Genomic DNA, 6,000 nt, shown 5'->3' with positions numbered 1-6,000 from the left:
TTTGCGAGCACCATTTTTGAAGACATTGTCATTTCCCCATTTTATAAGTTTTATTTTCTTTTCAAATATCAGTTGACCATAGAGAGATAGGTTCATTTCTGGGTTCTCAATTCTGTCCATTGTTCTACGTGCCTATCATTGTACCAGTACCATGCTGTTTTGGTTACTACCACTATTTAGTAGATTTTGAGGTCAGGTTGTGCTATGCCTTTCATTTCATTTGTATACCAGTGCTCACAGAAGCATTATTCACCATCTCAAGAACATGGAAACAGCCCAAATGTTTAACCACAACTGAATGGATTGAGAAATTGTGGTACATTCACACAATGGAATACTATACAGCACTTAGGAGCAACAATTTCAACAAAATACTGCATTACTTGAGAGAGACCAGAAAGCATCACTCTAAGTTAACCTAACTCAGTCTCATAAGGACAAATATTGCTCAAGACCATTGTTGTAAAAATAGAAGGATAACTAGGAAAACATGTATGGAAACCTACTGGTAGAAGAGGTGGGAGCAAAGGGGTGAGGATGGGTAGGACTGAAGCCCCAGGGCTGCACGATTTAGTCGGTAGAGAGATGGGGTACAGAAAATGAGAAAGATCTGAGGACTTGAAAAGATAGGGTAATGATGGGCAAAGTCCAATGGAGATTAATTTTATAAAACATATCCTTGGGAATAACTGTATGAAACACAATGTAAAACACAATATAAACAAACTTTGTAAGCAAACAAATCCTGCCATACAGTGGTAACTTGTGCTTGCTGTGAGGCTGAACACTGTGACGCAGATGTGTGTCAAATGTGTTAATGGCTGGTTACCCAATGTGGACAGAGAGTGGGGTGGAGCTCCCCTATTAAAACAATCTTGGAAGGAGGAGTGGCATCCACTTCCATAATAGCTTGCCTCCAGAAACCCTATGAACCTGGAGAGAATATCAAAGACACACAAGCGTTGAGGACTCTCTTTTATAGGGTTGCTATCAGTCACTTGTGACTCGACAGCACTTAACAAAAACAACAAGCAAACAATAAAAATAAAAAATTATTTTTTTTAAATCTGTGACTACTGATTTTTCTTAGATATAAATATTGATAGATAGATAGTCATTGGGTTAGTAGTACTAAAACTCACTACAAACTATGTCTCATTCGGGCCATGGTCTTTCTGATCACTCTCCATGCATCTGAGAGCTGAACAATATATAAGGATAACAGAAGAATTGATGCCTTTGAGATATAGTGTTGAAGAATAGTGCTAAACAGCCCATGGATTGCCAAAAAGAACAAACAAATACGTCTTGTAAAGATAACAGCCAGAACGATCTTTGGAGGCAAAGATGATGAGGCTTTCCCTTATATATTTTGGTCATGTTATTAGGAGGGGCTGTTCCTCGAAGAGGTGCATGATTTTTGGAAATTTTGAGGGTCAGCTTAGGAGAGGAAGACCCTCGACTAGGTGGATTGACACAGTGACTGCCAAAGGGGGTTCCAACTTGTCAGGAAGTGTAAGAATGGCACAGGATAGGCTGGGGTTCAGATCTATTGTTCACAGGGATGTTGTAGGTTGGCAACTAAAGACAGCAATGATGACAGACTATGTGACCAGAGAACCCTAAGGTGAAGTTTCTGTTGTTCATCAGGGGGATTGTATATTTTACTGATAATGAAAATAAAAAAAAATAAAGTAATATCATCTTTTGTGTTGGTTGGTATTATTGTTGTTAAGTGCCATAGACTTGAGTTCAATTATAGTGGACCTATGAACAAATAGGAACCCTGTACAATTCTGTGCCATCCTCATCACCTCTGACACACTTGAATCCTTTGCTGCAGACACTGTGTCAATCCATTTGGTAGAGGGCCTTCCACTCTTTTGCTATCCCTTCACTTTTCCAAATATTATGTCCTTTTCCTAGGAATAGCATCTCCTAGCAACATGTCCAAAGTATTTGAGATGAACCTTTGTCATCCTTGCTTCCAAGAAATTTCTGACTGTATTTCATCCAAGACACATCTGTTTATTCTTTTGGCAAATCATAGGTTGAACTCTTCTCCAAGAATACAGTTCAAAGTTCAATTTTTCTGCTATTATCTTATTAACTGCCAGCTTTCACACGCACAACAAGTGATTGAAAAATACCATGGCTTAAATCAGGCTACCTAGTTTTCAAACTGACACCCTTGTTCCTCAATAATTTGGAGAGGTCAAGAGGAGACTTTCCCAATGCACTATGTCTCCTAACTGATTTTACCAACGTTATTCATTGTGTATTCTAAGATGAAACAATTGACAACTTCAATCTTTTCTCTATCTGATTTAAGTTATTGCTCCAGTGGTGAGGATTTTTGCCTTCTTGATGTTGTGATGCAATCCATAGTTTCTGATCTTCTGTAGCAAGTATTTCTAATCCTCACTTCTAGCAAGGAAGATTGTGTCATCTGCATAATGTAGTTTGTTGATAAATTTTTCCTCCAATCTCGATCTCACATTCTTCTTCACAGAGTATAGCTTCTCAAAAGATTTACTTGGCATACAGATTGAATTAGTATGGATGCATAATAGAACACTGATGTATAACTTTTCTGATTTTGAAACATGCAGTGTTCCCTTGTTCTGTTCAAACAGCAGCTTCTTGGTCTAGATATAGATTTCAAATAAGCATAATCAAGTGTTCTAGGATACTTGTACTTCTATACTTCACTGCAATCTATATAGTTAAAGAGAATGAGTCTGAGAATTCTCAGTAGACCTTTGCATACTCGATAAAACTCAAATAGACATTGTTCTGGTATATTCTGCTTTCAACCTCAGTCCATCTGACATCAACACTGGCATCCTTGGTACCATATAGACTTTTAAACCTAGACTGAATTTCTGACAGTTCTCTCTCAATGTTCTGTTCTAATTAATTTTTTATAATTTTCATGAATATTTTCCTTATATGAGATATGAATAATTTTGTTCATTAATTTCCACATTGTTTTTGGGTTTTGTGTAGAAACATTGCAAATAATGTGTGTTGATCACTAATGAGAAAATTGGTCCATTTTGCTGATCTTTCTGGGTTCAATCAAGCAAGTATAGAGGCAAAAAAATGGGAATTCCACTGCCATGAAAAAAAGAAGAGGCAAAAAGTGCAGTGAGTCCTATAGGCCAGAGATTACACTCAAAAACTGAAGACTGAAGAGAGACACAGGGTCTCAGTAAAATTGGTAGCAGCAGAGGTTGCAAAGAACCAGAGACCAATGTGAGACAGAGCTGAACTAGATCTTCTGACCTACGGAACCAAAGAAAAATAGGTTGGCCTCAGCTTATTCTCAGTGTGTGTGCTTTGGGGGTGCACACTATTATGCAAAAGTAAAAGAACTTCTTCACACTTTCCTTAGCACCCGATAGAACCCAGAGTTTTCAATCTGCACATCAGAAGAAGGCATTTCTAGTAACAACCCTGAAAAGAAGCTGTCCTCAGTGAATTACTATGTCATGAGTAATTCCAATCTAAATTGGAAGCTGTTACTGATCTAATAAAACCCAAAATTGTGAGTATTATTATCTGAATTATCCATGGTCATTACAAGGGGTTAATGCACTTAGTCATACAGTAGTGAGGGCCATGAGAAGGATGGTTGGTGATAAAATTGATGAAAGAATGGTCAGAAAGGTGTGGACACGTCTGATCTCATAAAAACCGACTGTGTTCTTAATATATCTGATGGGTTTCCTTCCCCTTGAGAAGTTGGGAGAGGTCAGTGACCCTTGTCCCATGCTAGTTGCCCCTTTTTTACACTAGTGCTAGATTGATAGTGGACAGTTAGTAGTCACTCAAAAAAGTATTGATGAATTCAATTAATTAAGATATATTAACTAAAATAACTTACTCTCAAAATCAACATCCTTGGCACCAGCAGTCAAGAAATCAAACGATCAATTGTTCTGGGAAAATCTATTGTTTAGGACCTTTCCAAAGTTCTAAAGAGCAATGATGTCAGTCAGGAGAGTAAGATATGTCTGATTCAGGCCCTGGTCTTCACAATTACTTGCTATGCATCATAGAGCTGGACAATGACTAGTGTTGACAGAAGAATTGATGCTTTGAGTTGTGGTGCTAGAGGAGAGTATTGAACATACTATGGACTGACAAGGGGAAAAAAAGGAAAACTGAACAAACCAACCAACCAACCAAAAAACCAGGCTCCTAGAGAGGATGAAACCAGGCTGCTCCTTGGAGGCAAGACTTTTGATTCTCCATCTCACATAATTTGGGCTTGTGGTCAGGAGGAACCAGCGCCTGCAGAAGGACATCACGGTTGAAAGGGTGGAGGGACAGTGCAGAAAAGGAAGACCCTGGACAACTTATGGATTGACTCAGTAATTGGAGTAATGAGGGTAGGTGTGTCAGAGACCGTGAGACTGGCTCAGGATAGAACAGGGTTCAAGCTATTGTACATAAGGTTGTTATGAGTCAACTCGATGGCACATAACAACAACAACGCTATTGAGTCAAAACTGTCCCACAGTTGTTCCTCCAGTGGGTTTTCAGGGCTCTAAATCACATATGATAAGATTGTTCCTTTTTGTCCTGACAAACAGCTGGTGGATTCACACCATCTGCCCTTGGGTTGGCAGTACGACTCCCTATCTACTACTAGACATGTTATCTTTCAAAAGAACATTAATGATTTAGTGAATGACTTATGTTCTTCCTAATTAATGGATTTAATTAATTAATTAAATCCTAATTAAGGGAATTAATTAATTCCTAATTAATGGATTTAATGGATTTAGATGTCAATTCTAACACACATAATAGAACTTTTCCAATGGTATTTTTTTTTCTTTAATCTTTATTAAAGCAGATTATTAAATCTTTCATCAGTGGAATCACTGAGAGGATCTGAACCTCCGACCCTCTGGTCTCAGACTAATGATTAAACATTTAAGCCTCAGGATAATGTACCTCATGTATAATCCTTACCCATCTGTCCGTGAACAAATTTCAGTAGAATTTCTGAATATTAACCAATGAAAATATTCTATCACAATGAAATTTGCATCTGTGGACAGCATAGGATCAATGTTTCCATTGATAGTTCAAGATAACAGACAACAAACTAAATTAGTATTAACATTGATCATTCTGTTTTTGTGGACTTTTAAACATTTTTGAAATTTTTATTCTTGTTTTACCTACAAAATTCATATACATTGTGTTTCGTTCATGTGCATTATATATATCATACATCATCATTATTTTTACAAGTTTTTTCTTTGGTTTAAGTGAAAGTTTACAGAGTACATGTGTATATTTCATCCAAACATTTGTACACACACACACACACACACACATTATTGAGAGCTCTGGTGGCTTAGCGGTAAAGAGCTGCACTGCCAATCCAAATACACAAGGTTCAAAACTACCAACTGCTTCTTAGAAGCAAGATGGGCAGTCTCCTCTCATGCAAGTTATTGTCTCAAAATATATACTGTGAGTTCAGTTACAGGTCATTTCTGGCTTGCTGGTTTAACAGCAAAGTATAGAATCCAGAAACCCTAGATCCTGGAGAGAGGATGAAAGGCACCCAAGCATCGAGGACTCTCCTTCATAGGGTCGCTATGAGTCACCTGTGACTCGACGACAGTTAACAACAACAACATTGTTATTATGAAAGACTGAAAACTTAGCTTTAGCACCGTCATTATAAAGCATAGTATTAAAATATAGTTACATTTTATTAAAAACCAATAAAATTAAGTTTAAAAAAACATATACTCTTTGCATCAGTTTATATAAAAGGATTCATTTTATTTAATTATAACCTTAAATTAACTTAGAACTATTTAAAAAATTCTTAGACACAGTATTCATACATTTTCTTCTTTATTCCACAACTAAGACATATTTAATTTATTGTTTAATATGCTTCCAAAAGGGTAATTTGAGGGAAATTAGAGCTAAAGATACACACTTTTTAGTTTTGTTTTTGCTATG

General features: G+C 36.9%; 1 protein-coding gene across 1 annotated transcript in view; it reads right to left on the bottom strand.

Annotated features, from left to right (window-relative positions):
* Nucleotides 1-6,000, bottom strand: part of CDH12 (cadherin 12, type 2 (N-cadherin 2)) — an 851,782-nt gene that overhangs the window by 176,749 nt on the left and 669,033 nt on the right. The gene's annotated exons all lie outside the window — the stretch shown is intronic.

This window comes from Elephantulus edwardii, unplaced genomic scaffold (genome assembly GCF_000299155.1).
Source record: "Elephantulus edwardii isolate Elephantulus edwardi_28Jun2011 unplaced genomic scaffold, EleEdw1.0 scaffold00159, whole genome shotgun sequence".
NCBI lineage: Eukaryota > Metazoa > Chordata > Mammalia > Macroscelidea > Macroscelididae > Elephantulus > Elephantulus edwardii.
This window is presented reverse-complemented; position numbering and strand designations above follow the sequence as displayed.